The 18,431-nt window shown below is 43.1% G+C and overlaps 1 non-coding gene across 1 annotated transcript; it reads right to left on the bottom strand.

Annotated features, from left to right (window-relative positions):
• Positions 1-18,027: 18,027 nt before the first annotated feature.
• Positions 18,028-18,218, bottom strand: LOC145356210 (U2 spliceosomal RNA). Its single transcript, XR_013889080.1, has one exon. It is a non-coding gene; the product is annotated as a U2 spliceosomal RNA (small nuclear RNA).
• Between the last annotated feature and the right edge of the window lie 213 nt (positions 18,219-18,431).

Consider the following 18,431-nt stretch of genomic DNA (forward strand, 5'->3'; position numbering starts at 1 on the left):
CTGAGTTACGAGTTTTGTCTGTTGTCAGCTCAGATACTTGGTTAAGTGTTCCATCCCGATGAAGCATGTTTACACACGTTTCTCTTCATTTCTGATAACAGTGGAGGAGTTGGTCGTCAACTGGTGCCCAACTTGCTTCATGGACCTGTGTGGGATCAGAAGGGGCTTAGTTTTAACTCACTCAAAACCCAGTCACTTAATCAGCATTAAAACTAAAGCCTAAGCCATTGTGCTGTGTTATGTCTGGAATGAGCTGCCAGAGGCAGTAGTAGATGTGGGTACAATTCTGTCTTATAAAAAGCATTTAGACAGTCACATGGGTAAGATGAGTAGAGAGGGATATGGGCCAAAGCTGGGCAATTGGAACTAGCTTGGTGGTTAAAAAAAGGGCAGCATGGATAAGTTGGGTCTGTTTCCATGCTGCAAACCTGTAATTAAAGAAAAGAGACATAAATAAAAATTATAAATAAATAAAAATAAAACAGAGAGCAAATTAACCTCAGGTCTTATCCTAACTTGAAATGAAAGAAGTGCCACGGGTGTGGAAGACCATGTTGGTATTGGTGATACATTAGGCCAAGGTGATTTTTTTTTCCTGCGTTTGGTCTCCATTTCCCCCAGTCAGTTGCAAAGACCAAAGCTGTGGATTAAGGAAATGGTAAATTGCAGAGAGTGAGTTTCAGAATGGGTTCAGGAGAATCCAGAGTAGCTGAAGCCTAAAATTCTGTTGTGAAGCCCAGGGGAAGACCACCGCTCCTCCAAGGGTTCCACAAGGAATGTAAACAAAAATTAAGAAGACCATTGGCCCCTGCTCTGTTCCTATACTATGTTCATCTGCTGAGAATCCCACAATGACTGTCATGTTTTAATTTAAATGACAGCTAGCTCTCAATAATGCTGTCAGGGACAGATGTACATATTTAAAGATGCATCCTCTTGATTTCCATCAGGTATCCCTCTCATCTGCTTAGAGGAGGAAATTGAAATCGAAGATTGGGGAAGAGAGGAGACCACTGGCAGGTATGTCCACCAGGTGAGTTTAACTGCTTTCCTACCTTATTCTGGTAAAGATGATAATGGTCATTATGCTGTCAACCCCCTCAGTTTTCTTTGTTAAGTCTTCATGGGTCAAGGATCCCAATCTTTTAATAAAGAAGCAGTTGTGGTTTTGTATTAATGCATTCTAATCGGAAATAATATCTTTTGTCTTAACCAGTTCCATGCAAGGGCAAAACGACTAATCTCTTAACTTTAAGGAAGGTTTTGAGGATGGTGATTTTAGAAACATTGTTCAAAGTTATTTATAATCGAAGTCATATCCCCACCTAGTAAACAAAGCGAGGCAGAAGATGAGGGGATGTAAAGATCACAATAAACTAACAGTACAAACTGTTTTATGAAGTTATTAACTAAAGATGGACCAAACATCTTGTTCAGATTGTATGAACCTATTATGGAGGAGAATCTCCCATTATGATGGGCTAATCTTTTAGTGCGGTGGGCCGGGAGAATCGCATGTGGACCGATTTGCGGGATTCACACATGTGTTCCCAATGCGTGTGTACCTTCGAGCACTGGACATCTGGTGCGGTCGGGACCACACAGGAAACCAGTGAGAGTAGCAGGTAAGCGATTTTAAACTATGTTTAATCTTATTTTGATGTCATTCACAGGCCTGGCACTGAAGTCTCCGGGCTCGCTAACATCTCCCACCCTGTCAGTGAAAGTTCACTCTGGAGGGGTTCAGGATAGTTCCCCCCTTTTAGGGAACTAGCGGGAGACCCTGCTGGAGTGAAGGAAGGTCAATCAAGGCCCCTCAAAGGATCAAGCAGTGGGAGTGCGGTGCCCCCTGGGCATGGGCACCCTGGCAGTTCCAGCTTGTGTGCCTGGCACCACCCAAGGAACAAAGTGCCCATACCCAGGGTCACCTTGGTACTGCGCACTGGGCACAGGGCAGTGCCAAGGGATGGGGCCTAGGGGACAGCGCCTAGGGTGTGATTTGTGGGGGTGGGCGTTCCCGCTGCCAGTCTGCATTATGATCGATTGGGGTTGGAGGGAGGCCAACGATTGGGGCAGGGTGGGGGGAGGCGGGGAGGGTGGCGGTCTGCCGGGAGGCCTGCCTTCTGTGGGGGAGATCTGCCGGGGGAAGGTCAGCCAGAGGGCGAGGGCTATGCCGGGAGTGGGGGAGGGAGATCTGCCTCCCAGGGGTGGGGGTGATCCGCCAGGGGGATTGTCACTGCTGCGGGAGGGAGCACTGGAGATGGGGGTACTCCGGGAGGGATCAGGGCTGGTCCGGGAATACTTGTGGGGGCCACAATCAGGCTGTGCGGGAGGTGCAACACAGCAAAATTCCAGGGTTGGCCAGCGGTTGAGCTGGCCAAGAAACTACAGGTTGAGAGTTTGAGGCCACTGCACATGCCCAGTGTTCCGGAATTATCAGCCTCTGATGTGAATAGGCCCCGTCCCACCCCCCGAGCTTTTAAAGATATTCACCATTGTGGCCTCTGCATTGCACAGAGTGTGGGAGATTCTAGTGTGAACTCCCACTGAAAAACAATCATGATTTATACCAGTTTTCCTGCAAATTCAGCATTTAGAAGTTTTTTTCAGAGAATCGCCCCCTATGAGTCTAAGAATCAAATAACATTTGGCCTTTCAATTCTAAATTAACATACACGGCAGACAAATAGTACAGAAAATGTTTTGCAATACTTTTTAAGTTCTTTAACTTCCGATCCAATTTCAGACATAGCACAAATTTTCATTGCTCTGTCTCACATCATCATAATGCATACTTATAATTGAGAAACATGGATGGACAGCAAGGACCCATCATACAGTTTCTGTTCCCAGTGTTGGCTGTTGGCCGCAAAGCCCAAGAATCAAGATTTCAGGAACCCAACCGTTAAATACTACTCCATCTGTTCTGGCCCTGCAAAATGATCACTTGTTAAAGTCGCAGACTAGTTCAAAATGTGTGTACATGCACAGCATGTAACTGCCCATATTCCAGTATAGGTTGGCATGGGAAATAGCGATTTAATTCAGTTCACAGGAATGTTGACACCTTACATGATGCTGTAATGGATTAAAAAACATTGAGCCAAATTAATGAGGCATTGGTCTGAATTCAACCATGTTTATGTCTGATATGAGAATGCTCCAAATTAAAACTAGACACCAAAAATGGAAAGTGTTTCTGAGCCTCGTCATTCTCCCACCAGGGGGGACAAGAAACCGCAACAAAATATCTAAGTTTCTGAAAAGCACGGGCCATGATTTTACTGGCTCACCCCCTCCATTAATGGATGCAGCAATCGGTGTGACAGCCTGATTTTCCTGCCTCTCGCGATCTTCCCACACATTTCCAACAAGAAGCTGAATAAACTATTTAAATATATTGAAAACAGCGTTAACATGCGATCGGCGAGCCCAGGACGCCATCATCCAGCCTCATTTGTCTTGTGGCCTTGCCAGGAGAGGTTCTCTGGTGAGGAATACACCTGGTCCCCATGAACAGGGACCAGTCATGTTGGGCTCCCTGGTAGACCGGAGGCCATTGAGGCCCCCCAGGGAGGTCAAGGGCAAGGGTGGGTGCCAGCTTGACAGTGACAGCTTGGAATCCCGGTAGTGCATACCAGGCATTGCCCGCCAGGGTGCTTGGAAATGCCGACTGGGCAGTGCAGAGAGTGGGGCTTGAAGGGGTGCAGCCTGAAGGGGCAGGATCTGAAGGGGCAGAGGCAGGAAAAGGTGGTTGAGATACGTGGGGCAGGGCCCGCTGCCACAGTGTTTGTGATCAGAATGGAGAGGGAGGGTGGCCTGCTGCCACTCTGCAAGCAATTGGTGGGGAGGGAGGGGGAACCGCGGCCACTCTGCTTGTAGTCAATATGTGGAAGGAGGGGATCCACTGCTACTGCAAGCAATCAGTTGGGGGGAGGGGAGGGGGGCAAGATCAATCTGGGAAGCGAGGGGGGGGTGATACTTCCAGGTGGTGTGGGCTCACGATGGACTGTGGACCGCCACAGTAGCAGGCAGGGGCTGGCTGGGTTGAGGCTGGCTGCAACAGCAGAGGCCTGACAGGTCTATCAGCCATCTGTTGTTGCAATTGCGCATATGCAGACCTCTGTGGCTACACACGTGCAATAGCTTCCTCTGCTGCTATAGCAGGCTGGCTGGTGATTTAAGCCACACCCACTCCAATAAATTTTCTGGAATGTTCTAGCCCATTTTTTACTTGTCGAAATCCACAAGATTCGGAGTAAAGACTTGCCCAAAAAACAGATCTGAAACTCTCCCATGTTTACACTAGCTGGACACTTTGAACTTTTGTCATAAAATCACCCCCATGCTTTCTAACTCTTTCTCAGTGATGGAGCAGAATTTTCCCAGCTGACTTGCAATCACAATGTCAGGGAGCAGAAAGTGGAAATGAGAGATGGTCAATGTCAATCTTCCCTGAGCTGGGGCATTAAGAAACTCCTCTGGGAACCCACCCAATGAAGAATGGCTAGCAGACCAGGGAAGGAGAAGGCCCAAAAGAAGTGTGTGCAGCCATAACTAACCTGTAGCCCCATTGGAGGAGGTGGGCACTATTGAGGAAGACAGGAAACTATGGGACATTTCAACATGAATCACGGGGAAAAAAATATCCTGCATAGGATGTGTCACAGCTGTCAGGTCATGGGTGTTATTAAATAAAGTTTATTTTACCATAAAAGATCCTTGATTTGTCAATGGAATCTTCTTGGAGTGAAACAGCTTATCCTCACATTTATGCCAAAATAGAAAAAGTTTTGGGGTCTAATCTGGATCCATAATATACTGTAGAATACTGATTCAGGATACTAACATTGGGGATGTCCTCACATTATCCACAAATGAGTTCTTACTTGAGGTAATTGGTTACCCACCTCTGTTGACAAAAGCCTCCAGAACTCGTCTCTGAGGGGCTAGGAAAATCCAGACCCTGGTAGCCAAATCCTTCAATTCGGACACAACTCATGTCAATTCCTCCTGAAAGGTATGAGAATGATGTCAATTTGTGTTTTGTTTTGGGGGAAGATACCACTTAAGTAACGACTGAACACCTTGCAACTCATTCACTGAGTTGGAAAGGAGTCAAGCCAAATTTATTCAAGTAGTTAATAAACATGAGGAAACTATGCGAATGGTTTTATAGTAAATAAAAATAAAAACCAGCCGTGGATCTGGTTAATGTCTGAACAAGCGCCTCTGGCCAAACTCTGTCAGTAATTTCTAAAGATCAGTTTAAGCTGTTGCTAAATACACAAAGAAGACTAATGTGGGCTCCACATTGCAATTACTGTATAGATTGTTTGTATTTTAACCATGGGACATGAACAAAAATTTTATCTTACTCCCATTCTATGAGAAATAATAAAATTTGTGATTTCAACTAAAATGGCAGCTTTGTGCCCTTGTCTAGTGAAGAGATTGCCCAATGTATCCATACTACGTAGCGGTAATTACCTCCACCTTCACAGAAACAAGTCTTCCCTGTAGCAACTCAACTGGTTCTTATTACACACAAAGGAATTTGCAAACCCAATTTAACTTGGCATATTGCATGTGGAGTTGTGTCGCTGATAACAGATGTTTCAATGTCATCATCTGAGGATACTTACAATATTATTTCCTAAGGTTAATCATCAATAGAAGCCTAGCTTCTAAGCATCACCCCTAATTCACCTTGAGGATGTTTTGATTATACCTGTGTGTTGAATGACGAAGCTTCGCAGAAGGATAAAAACCTACACTGCAGGTTCATAGAATCCATACAAGGCAGAAAGAGGCCATTCAGCCCATCGAGCCCACAATGACAATTTCATTCAGGCCCTAACCCCATACCCCCATGTATTTATCCCACTACCCCCTGACACAAAGGGGCAATTTAGCATGGCCAATTCACCCTGCACATCTTTGGACTGTGAGAGGAAACCGGATCACCCGGAGGAAACCCACGCAGACAAGGGGAGAACGTGCAAACTCCACACAGACAGTGACCCAAGGCCAGATTTGAACCTGGTCCTTGGCACAGTGAGAAAGCAGTGTCAACCATGTGCCACCGTGCTGCCTTAGGTTACCAGAAAGTTTCAAAAGATTGATAAGAAAATTACTGTAATGAAACAATGGTGTTTCTACAGTAGACGTGGCCCCTTTAGGGGATTGTTCTCTGAGACCATACAATTGGGCCAGACCCTATGAACTGTCGAGGTGGGAAACTGAGCCAATTGGGAGTGAGGGCACGTATCCTGAGTGAGGGGGGTGGGAGAGCGACAGGGGAGGAGAGGGGGGGTAGACAGGGGCACAGTTGGAACCAGACAGGAGAGCTGTATCATCTCATAGTTGATTCTGACCGACTGTTTTGTTGTAAATACGTTGTTTATCGCTCGCAAATAAATCTTTGTTACTTTGAGTCAGACCGAGTCACTGCCTGTTGGTTACAGTTTTGATAATGAATTGTTGCAAAAGGTGCAGCATGTGAAAAGAGTGGGAAGAAGTTTATTGGGATGTCATTTGTCCCTGACAAACAGCCCCACCACACTCACCCCATCCTCCAACCGTCCCCCCATCTCTGACCAACTCCTAGGAGATCAAAGGCAGGAAAGTATGTTGGCTGGCTGCGGGATCCAGTGAGGGATGAACTGGCAGTGGCCTATGTAGTAGCCACTTCTAGGGGTGGCCATTGACTTAAGAACAGCAGCCTGCCCTGCCCCATCTGCCCCCGCCTAGCCCACCACACCATGCCCAGGGCACCCCATCCTGCCCCTCCCAGCCCCTCCCTGCCTCACCCCCAGTGTTACTCCATGGAACATTTCTAATTCTTTTATCAGCAGGTCAATAATCTGCAATGCATATGAAAAGGGAACATGCAGTGAATGAACATATCTTCAGTAAAATGAGTGCCAATATCGCCAAAGGATTACAACTGTGTGGACTACAGTAGTCATACTATTAAGGGGTCAATGGGCTAGATTTTGATCCACAAATAAGAGTATTATTTCCCCCCTACACCCCCCCACCCCTCCCCCGCCGGCCCCTTCCCCTGGCAAACACAACGTAAAGCGTGATGATATCAGGCTGGGTCATTTTGGAATAACCAAGTAGCACTCTAAGGAGCTTGTTAACGACACAATCGTCAGAAATTTTTTGTTGCCCATTGCATTTACCTGCCGTTGGCCATTAAGATGTTTGGGAGTCTTTTACCGCAGCTAGGAGGAGGTGACACAAGGCCAGCAGGGAAGTCCTGCCATCAGGACCTTAGCTGAATGTCACAACAGATTCTACTGCGAAAAACTGCATCATAAAATAAGTCATTAGGTGACTTTGGGATGAGATGAACGTTTGACCATCATTACAGCAGCTTAAAACAAACTGTGACCAGTGATGGTGTTCAAATCTATTTTTTCATCTACAGGCTGTGTTTCCTTTATGCAGAATTGAAGAGATCAAGAGTGGCTTGCAAATTTGGTGCCAAGTGGCCAATGACACTATAGTCATCCACAAACTGTCAGATTATGTATATCTACACTGGTCAGTTTAGATTTGGCACGGAGATGACTGAGGTTTAAGAGTTTTCCAACTAGACATTACTTAATACAGACACCTGTCAACAGTTGGTCTTTGATGAGGTAATTAGACACCATCAGGTAGATTGTCAAAAAGGTAGGAGCTATCACCCAACCTTGTTTGACCCCCATTTGGATTTTCAAGGCATTTGTTTCAGATCTTCTACTCAAGACACCACACCACCTTTCTCAAAAGACCACTATTGACAAGGAAATCCAACATTGGAGCAGCCTTCTACAAACTATGGCAGCAAGAGTTTGACAACAAAGACTTCTACAAATGAGCAAAAGTATATAGAATAATTGTTGTCACCACATCCCAAACTGCATGAGACTGAGAAATAAAAACAGCAGAGAAATTCCATCAGCAATGGCTCCAACACATCCATCGGATTCCACGGGAGGAGTAGCGATCAACCTCTAGTGACCTTCCTGAAGCCAGCTCCATAAGTGTTCAGACAAGACTCCAATAAAATTAATTTTGATGGACTACATGTCATGACCCTGTTATCTAATTTCTCAAATGGGCAACATTTCAGAGGAGGGACAAAGAAAATATTTCAAAGGCATTTTGGAGGTGTCCTTGAAGGACAGCAGCATTGGTATCCATGAGCAGAATTTTACGACCTCACTCGAATGAGACCAGAAATTCCCACCCAATGTCAACGGACATTTCTGTTGTTTGCCCCTCGCCTGCTCCAATTCAGAACGGTAGTTTTCTGATAAATGATTAAGAGAAGTTTGCAATTTATTCATTCAGAATGGTGACAAATCGTCCATCTAGCTGCATCACACATTGAGTCACAATGGCCAAAATCCTCCCCCCCCCCCCCACTCCTCGGCATTCCCCACTGCTCTCCCCTACCAAAACACCACCCCCCCCCACCCCTCCCCAGCCCCCTGCCGCCCTCGACCCAGGGCCCTCAGCTCGTTTGCTATGGTGGAATCAGCAAACGATTAGCCACGAGCAGGATCTTCCAGTCCTATCAAAGTCTATGGATGTTTGTGGGACTTGCACCCGCATCCCACCTCCCCCCCCCGCAATCACTGGGGAACCCATCATGAGGCATTGACTTCAGTGGGACTGGAAGGTCCTGCTGGTGGTGGGGGGAGGAGGGTGGTGTGCTGAAAAATCCCACCCAGTAGATGAGATTCTCTGGCCTCCCTGTGGCATGTTTCTCACGGTCAGATGTGGCACACCATTAGCCAATGGCGGGATCTCCTAGTCCCATCACTGTCAACGGGATTTCCCATTGACTCCATCCCACACCTTGGGAAACCCATGGCTGAGGTGCGCTATCAGTGGGACCAGATAATCCCACCGGTGTGAACTGCCAGAAAGTTCTGGCCAATGTCTTCATAATGAGACAGAGTCTTGGTAGATAAGGAAAGAAAAGGAAGCAAATCCCTGCACTTCAGATCCCATTGCATTTTGGAAGGTGTTGCCCCACGTTACCAAAGACCTGCAGGTCAGGAATTAGTCTCCCCAGTCATGTGAAGCCACCTAACAGAAACGCTCACCCTGGGTAGAATGTCATTCTTGAATCAAAGGACAGCCAATTGTGACAATTCCCCTCATTGCATCTCTGGAAAATTACTGACATTTTTAGTTCTAGCTTTTTAAAAGTGTTTTCACACCTTAATATGGATGCTTCAGAATGTGTTGACCAAAACTGTGTAAATGAGAAATTAGATATTATTTAAGGGGCTTGTATTGAAATGTCTCAACAGTGGTGATTAAGGGATTTTCACAGTAACTTAATTGCAGTGTTAATGTAAGCTTACTTGTGACACTAATAAATAAATTTAAACTTAAGTTGCTGTGTTGCCATTCTTTTGCTGCAATATGCTCAAATTCTATTCATTAAGAGATCTGAAAGTCAACAACAGTACGTTAATCTACAGTAAATGAAATTTAATTCTACTGTATATGCATTAACTTTGATTAATTTTTTTAGCGATCACCATTCCACATTGAAATGTATTTTGTGTGTTAAGCGAGATGAAGAGTTCCTTACGTACTCTTTCATGGCTTTGGATCTCATCATTTAAGTGCTTGTACACATCTTGGAAACAGGGGGAATGCTCATTTATCACAAGGCCAATTAATTAACACCGAGTCTAAAACTATTACAGAACAGTTAAGACATGAAGAATATCTTTGGACTTGCATTAGAAAATGTCTTTCGGGTAAAGTTTTGTTGATCCAGTGGATTCTTTGCAAAGTGGGACATTGAAGGGTGAGTTGAAGACACTGACCTCTGTAAAAGACTTAAGTTCGAATCACCCATTTAGTGACGACAAATCACACCAGCGTTTGAAAGTTCAGGACAGAACTGCTTGTGGTTATGGAGTGCATGTCAGTGATGTAAACTTATGAAGATGAAGCTTTCAGTACTGAGTCCTGCCACTGCAGTAACTGTCCTGGACCTTTCTTGGCTTCTTGCCACTGCATTAGGAAAGTCAAGTATATTTCTTTTTGGAGTTGATGATTTCCAGTCAAAAATTCTTTCTCACATTCAAAGCTGTACATCAAAATGATATGACACTTGTATATGCAGTTGTTACTTACTGTCAAACCCCACTATTTATTGATTGGAATGTATCAGCAATGACTCACTTGCGGCTGACTGCCAATTACAAATAGGCTGCATTTGTTCTCAAACCGTTATTTGTCTAGTTTGGCGTACATTTAATTTTCAGGAGTATTGGCAACATGGTGTTCCAAAAGACCAGCAAGTGTGGAGAACACAGCAAATCCCAGCCTCATTAATGAGGCTCATTTTTGTGCTGAAGTTAAATGTAACTACACTAAACATGGCATGGTGGCACACTGATAGCACCTGCTGCGTCACAGCGCCAGGGATCTGACTTCAATTCCAGCCTCGGGCCACTGTCTGTGTAGAGTTTTTGCATTAACCCGTGTCTGAATGGATTGCCTGCGGGTGCTCCAGTTTCCTTCCACAGTCCAAAGATGTGCGGGTTAGGTTGATTGGCCATGCTAAATTGCCCCTAGTGTCAGGGGATTGGCAGGGTAAATATATTGGGTCCTAGAAATAGGGCCTGGATGGAATTGGGGTCGGTGCAGACTAGATGGGCTGAATGGCCTCCTTCTGCACTGTAGGTGCTCTAAGTTGCTGAATCACTTTGATTATTTTTCAAATACAGCCTCAAAAAGGAATGACTAGTTAGTGTTATGTTGTTTCAGTGTGTTTTTGTAGTATTTTCTATGGTGCTGGATTATTAAAGAAAACTACCATGATTTTGAAGGACTTGAATCTTCTCAGATAAGAAACTTCCCCACTTCTGCGGAATCATTTTTAAATTAAATGGTATTCAGGTGCCAAATGTTCTCTCTGTGCTAACAGAGTGTATATCACTGGCCCAAAGCATTATCAATGCATGTTTTGTCAATGAAAGATGTAAATGTCAACACGATGGGCGGAATTCTCCCAAAAAGTTTCTAAGGGCGAGACCTTATGAAAAGAGCTCGTCCTGTCCGATTTTTAGCAAGGCAAGGTGGTAAGATCGGGAGAGAGGCAAGAAATGGGAAATGTGCACAGCTTTTCAGCTTCCCCAATCAGACCAGCCCTGTTTTGCTCAGCAAGTAATTACTGAGTCCTGGATGATATTATCCAGGCTCTCAGATCTGAACCACCCTGCCAGTTAGATTCTCGCCAATGAGAATCACAGACGTCTCTGCCAGTGCAGACCAGATGTGATGGCCTCATTGGAGGCCATTGAAATTGTCAGGGGCATGGACAGCAGCACCCATGGAGCAGTGTCTGCCTGGCACTGTGGCATTGGCTACCTGGCACTGCCCACCAGACACCATGACGTTGTCTACTGAGCACCTCGGTGCTGCCAATACTTTGCCAGGAGCAGTGCCAAGGAGGCAGGGCTTGAGTGAGGGTGGAAGCTGTGGGATGGAGTTATGACAGGGTAGGACGGAAGGAGGAACTATGGAGATGGGGGCAGTCGGTGTGGGGAGTGGCAATGTCTGTGCGGTGGGTGGGAAAATGGGCAATCAGCAGCATGAGGGGGTTCAGTGTGTGTGGGGCAGATAAGCAGGGGGTAGACAGGCACAGGAAGGGATCAGCGTGGAGGGGGAGGTCCCATTGTGTGTGGGAGGTTAAGCGGGGTAACGGCAGGAGATCTTGCTTGCACAATGGCACTCTTGGAGCTCAGCTGCCGGCTTTGCGATTAACTCAGGCTCCACCCCAACCCCACCTGGGCCCTATAGGATTGTACTTTGAATCTTGCACAAAAAACAGGTCTCAAACGCTCCTATTTTCTTGTTCGGTTGGCATTCAGAATTCTTTTCATTAAATTGCACCCAGAAGTTGTAGATTGACACAACACAGTGCAAACTTTTTAAAATACACAGACTGACTGACACAGTGCGATGAAAACTTTTTAAAATGCACAGACTGACTGACACAGCATTGAGAAAACTGTAAAATGAACAGGCTGACTGAGACAGTGCAGTGAAAACTATTTAAAAGACACAGACTAACACCACACTGTGAAAACCTTTTACAATAAACACACAACACCTGACACAGCACTGAAAACTATTTAAAACACGTATGCTGACTGATAGAGTGCTGTGATACCTTCTTAAAATACACAGGCTGACTGACACAGTGCTGTGAAAACTTTTTAAAATACACAGACTGCGTGACACAGCACTGCAAAAACTTTATAAAATACACAAGCTGACTGACACAGCATGGCATAAACTTTATAAACATACAGGCTGACTGAGACAGTGCTGTGAAATCTTTTTAAAATACACATACTGACTGACACAGCATTGAGAATACTGTAAAATAAACAGAATGACTGAGACAGGGCTATGAAAAATGTTAAAAATATACAGACTGACTGATGCAGCACTGCGTAAACTTTATAAAATACACAGACTGACTGACACAGAGCAGTGAAAACTATTTAAAATACACAGACTAACACCATATTGTGAAAACCTTTTACAATAAACACACACCAATTGACACAGCGCTGAAAACTATTTAAAATACACAGGCTGACTGGCACAGTGCTGTGAAAACTTTTTAAAATACACAGGCAAGCTGACACAGCACTGTGAAAACTATCCAAAATGCACAGACTGACTGACACAGCACTGCGTAAATTTTATAAAATATACAGTCTGACACACATTGCTGTGAAAGCTTTATAAAATACACAGACTGACTGACACAGCACTGTGAAAACTTGTTGAAATACATAGGCTACATACTGACACAGCACTGTGTAAGCTATATAAAACACACAAGGCTGACTGACAGAGCGTTGTGAAAACTACATAAAATGGTCAGGCTGACTGAGGCAGCGTTGTAAAAACTTGTTGAACTACATAGGCGACATACTGACACAGCACTGTGTAAACTTTATAAAATATGCAGGTTGACTGACACAGTGCTGTGAAAACTATTTAAAATACACAGGCTGACTGACACAGCACCGCGTAAACTTTATAAAATGCACAGACTGACTAACACAGTGCTGTAAAAACTTTTTAAAATAAACCAACTGACTGAGACAATGCTGAGAAAACTTTTTAAAATCAACAGGCTGACTGACACAGTGCTGTGAAAATGTCTTAAAATACACAGATTGACTGACAAAGAGCTGTGAAAACTATTTAAAATACACAGGCTGATGGAAACAGTGCTGTGAAAACTTTTTAAAGTACACAGACTGACTGATACAGCACTGTGAAATCTTTCTAACATACACAGACTGACTGACACAGCTGAGAAAACTTCTTTAAAATACACAGACTGACTGACAAAGCACTGTGAAAACTTTGTAAAATGCCCAGACTGACTGACAAAGCATCGTGTAAACTATTTAAAATACACAGGCTGACTGACCAGTGCTGTGAAAACGTATTAAAACACACAGGCTGACTAACACAGCGCTGAGTAAACTTTACAAAATACACAGGCTGACTGACACAGTGCTGTGAAAATGATTTAAAATACACAGGCTGACTGACGCAGCACTGCATAAATTTTTTAAAATACACAGACTGTTGACACAGCGTCGTGAAAAGTATTTAAAATAACAAAGCCTGACTAACATAGCGCTGTGAAAGCTTTCAAAAATACACTGATTGACTGAGACAGTGCTGAGAAAACTTTTTAAAATCCACAGGCTGACTAACACAGCATTGTGAAAAACGTTTGAAAAACACAGACTGACACTGCACTGTGAAACCTATTGATAATACACAGATGAACTGACACAGTGCTGACAATATCTTTTAAAATACACAGACTGATTGAGACAGCATTGCCAAAATGATGTAAATTACACAGACTGACTGACAGCACGGTGAAAGCTTTTTAAAATACATAATTGACTGACACAGAGCTAAGAAAACTTTTTCAAACATATAGACTGACTGACACAGCAGTGGGGAAACTATTTAGAATACACAGGCTGACGGACGCAGCACTGCGTAAACTTTACAAAATATACAGGCTGGCTGACACAGTGCTGTGAAAACTATTTAAAAACACAGGCTGACTAACACAGCACTGCATAAACTATTTAAAATACACAGGCTGACTGACACAGTGCTGTGAAGACTATTTAAAATACACAGGCTGACTGACACAGCACTGTGTAAATTTTTTAAACTTCACAGACTGACTGACACAGCATTGCATTAACTTTGTAAAATACATAGACTGACTGACACTGTGCTGTGAAAACTATATAAAATATACAGACTGACTAACATAGCACTGCATAAACTTTTTAAAATACAAAGAACGCTGCACAGCACTGTGAAAGCCTTTTGAAATACACAGACTGATTGACACAGCGCTGTGAAAGCTTTTTAAAATACAAAGGCTGATTTACACAGTGCTGTGAAAACTCTATAAAATACGCAGGCTGACTGACACAACACTGAAAACTATTTAGAATACACAGACCCACAACTGACACAGCGCTGTGAAAACTTTATAAAATACACAGGTTAACTGACACAGCACTGTGAAATCTTTCTAACAGACACGGATTGGCTTATACAGAGCTGAAAACTTTTTATAAACTCAGACTGACACTGCACTGTGAAAACTTGTTAAAATACACAGACTGACACAACGCTGTGAAAACTATTTAAAATGCCAAGACCAACTGACACAGCACTGCAAAAACTTCATAAAATACACAGGCTGATGACACAGCATTGCATAAACTTTATAAAGTGTACAGACTGAATGACGCAGCACTGAGCAAACCTTTTAAAATATACAGGCCGCTGACACAGTGCTGTGAAAACTATTTAAAATATGCAGACTGACTGCCACAGCGCTGTGAAAGTTTTTTTAAAATACACAGGCTGACTGACACGACACTGTGAAAACTAATTACAATACACAGGCCCTGGACTGACACAGCACAATGAAAACTATTTAAAATACACAGACTGACAGACATGGCACAGTGTAAACTTTATAAAATACACAGGGTGACTGAGACAGCACTGTGAAATTTTTAAAAAATGCACAGGCTGCGTACTGACGCAGCACTGTGAAAACTATTTAAAGTACACAGACTGTCTGAGACAGTGCTGTGAAGACGTTTTAAAATTCACAGATTGACTGACAAAGAGTTGTGTAACCTATTTAAAATACACAGGCTGACTGACACAGAGCTGAGAAAACTTTGTAAAATACACAGACCGCTGATACAGCACTGTGAAAGCTATATAAAATACACAGACTGACCGACACCATGTTGTGAAAACTTTTTAGAATACGGAGCACGGGTCAATACACACCAGCCACAATCCCCATCCTAGAGGAGGCTTATTTCACAAATGCAAGAGCAGCCGTTCCTCTTTTCATGAATGTTCGTGCAAATTAAATGGAGAAAATGCTGGCAGACTGATGGGGAATATGACAATAGTTATTGATTCACCCCCAAGAATTCACATTTCTTACAAGCCGTTGTTCAAGAATTAAGTGCACTGTGGCAATTTTATTAGCAAAACTGCTATAAGTTTGACAAACAGGCTTTGCATTTGTTTTTTACAGGAGGTATCACGGCCCATTACATTACAGAATGCTTCTATTAAGTAAGATTTATTTCATATGCAAGGACTCATATAAAGGTTCTGGTGAAGGGGGCAGAGAAATGAAATGTTTACAAGCTGAAGCATGATGTAGAGATTCTGTCGAAATGCATAGCTTTGTTCATTTCTTGGCTCAATAATCTAAAATCAAATTACGATTGTACCTGATACAAAAGCAACAGAAGGAAATATGTGCACACCTTGGGAAAAGAATATTTAAGACAATTGGAAGTTCTGAAATTTTAACTATACTTTCAATCATTTACCTTCTCTGAAATACAGCTCTAACATACTGAAAAACTGAATGATGTGGTGCTTTCATATTCTTGCAAAATTGTTGCAGTTTAATCATGCTCTTTGTTATTACAAACCATTGTAATCTTTAATATAGGGCAGATTACAGTTTATACATGGTGCACATAATGGAAATATTTAAAAGCAACTATCATAAAAGATACATAAATGTCAATGTTGATCATGGATAGGGAAGTCATTGGAAAATTTTAAGTGCAGCCATTAAGATGTATTTTTATAGATATTTGTCACAATTTAGCTGTTTCCAGCCTATACTCCAAAAATCTGAGTTGCGGTAAAACCATGGGATTAAACTATGAATAGAGAGGATCTTGTTGGGACTAATTAAAGCTCTGCAACAGGATATTCGAAAAACATAAACTTTGATTTATCTGTCTGCAGGTGTGGGTGAGGGTTACTGCCAATTTTGGATTTCCCCTGAAGATGCATATGTACTGGCTGATGCCCATCAACATTTCAAAGCTAGGCTGGTGGGTGACTTGGAGAGAAACTTTATTAGTGTCACAAGTAGGCTTACATTAACACTTCAAAATGTGCAGGTTAGGTTGATTGACCAAGCTAAAATTGCCCCTTAGTGTCCTGAGATGCGTAGGTTAGAGGGAATAGTGGGTAAAATATTTAGGGATATGGGGGTAGGGTCTGGGTGGGATTGTGGTCTGTGCAGACTCGATGGGCCGAATGGCCTCTTCCTGTGCTGTAGGGTTTCTATGATTTGTATGATTTCTATGATTTCAATGAAATTACTGTAAAATCCCCTAGTCGCCATATGCCGGTGCCTGTTTGGGTACACTGAGGGAGAATTTAGCATGGCCAATGCACCTAACCAGCACATCTTTCAGATTTGTGGGAGGAATTTGGAGCATCCAAAGGAAACCCACGCTGACAAGGGGAGAATGTGCAGACTCTGCATAGTCACCGAAGCCAGGAATCGAACCAGGGTCCTTGGTCCTGTGAGGCAGTAATGCTAACTGCTGTGTTGCATTTCCCACACAAACAACCACCCCCCCCTCACCCCCGTGCCTGCTTGCCATGCTCTTCTTGCTGATAGAGGTTGTGGATTTGGACGGTGCTGTGAAAGAAACAAGTCCTGCAGTGTATCATATGGTGTACACTGCTGTACTTATGTCTAGTTACTCGACACGGATTATTGGGGAATTATACTTAAATCATAGTTTTATTACCAACCATTCAACATTAATTGTCCTGTGATGATACTGTGACTTTAAGGAATGTATTTAAATCAAGTACAGGATTTAATATAGCAGTTCTAGTCACTTGTAGAGCAGTTCTGTCTACAATTGGCATCCTGTGTTGTTACAGTAGCAGCATAATTACTTCTAATTGGTAGAATGTTTATTTTAACTTGAACTAATACTATTCTACTTTTTGAGTGTTTTCCCCTGGGACTTTACAGAGTAGGGCTTGATTGACAGGTATGGTTATGTGACAGGGTGAAGCTAGACTTATACAGAATATTCAAGCTGAGATGTTGCTTTTGAGTTAAGAGAGAACAGTGCCCTCTCTGAAGTTGGAGACTGAAATCACAGATAAGTCTCTCAGCAATACTACAGTCTAAGAGTGGACCTTTCTCTGAAACTGCAGAGAGAGAGGTATCCCTTTCTGTTTCTGAAATCTGGTGACTGGGAGATGCCAGAGACTAGGTTTACTTTTCTGAAGGTTGCTATTTTGAGGTTATATCCTTCCCTGGAAACTGCTGGCTGGATCTCCAACGAGGCGTGTTGAAAAGCTAAAAATCCAGCATCACATGAGTGTACTTGCTATTTGTTAACAAATTCTGAAGAAGAGTATTGGAACAATAGAAGTAGTTAGCTGTTAAGAATTACACTTTGCCATGTTTAAATATTTTAATTGATAGAATTTTTTTTTTAAGCTTTATTCCAATCCAATCAAGTCAAATTAAAGCCAATTCAGAGTCCCAACAAGTTAGGACATTCCCGATCCAAGCTGACAAGACAGGGCTCTCACCTCCTGTCTTAGGCTTGATCTACTTGATCCAAGCTGATTGGAGTAGGTGTAGCTCCTCCTCCAAGGCTTGATTTCATTTGCAGCTTAGCCAAAAGGCCGAGTTGCTGCTTTAAAAATTGCTTCAAATGAAGCTGAAATGTAACTGAATGACTTCAACCAAGTGCAGCATGTCGATACTACACTTGATCTTAGCCAAAAGGCCAAGAAGCGATAGAAGTTACGTTAATTCCTTTTGCTATACTTTAACTGTATTCTTAAATAAAATTTGGGTCTCTTAAATCATACCTGGAGTGAACCACCTCATGCTTACCCTAATCTCAAAATCAAATGTAAACATTATGGCCTAGGCAAACTTCATAATTTACCTTGGAGTTTTTGATATGGTCCTTAATAGTCCCTTCCCCAGTTTATCATCATTGAAGTTT

This window comes from Carcharhinus amblyrhynchos, chromosome 20 (assembly GCF_965287045.1).
Source record: "Carcharhinus amblyrhynchos chromosome 20, sCarAmb.v2.hapA, whole genome shotgun sequence".
Lineage (NCBI taxonomy): Eukaryota > Metazoa > Chordata > Chondrichthyes > Carcharhiniformes > Carcharhinidae > Carcharhinus > Carcharhinus amblyrhynchos.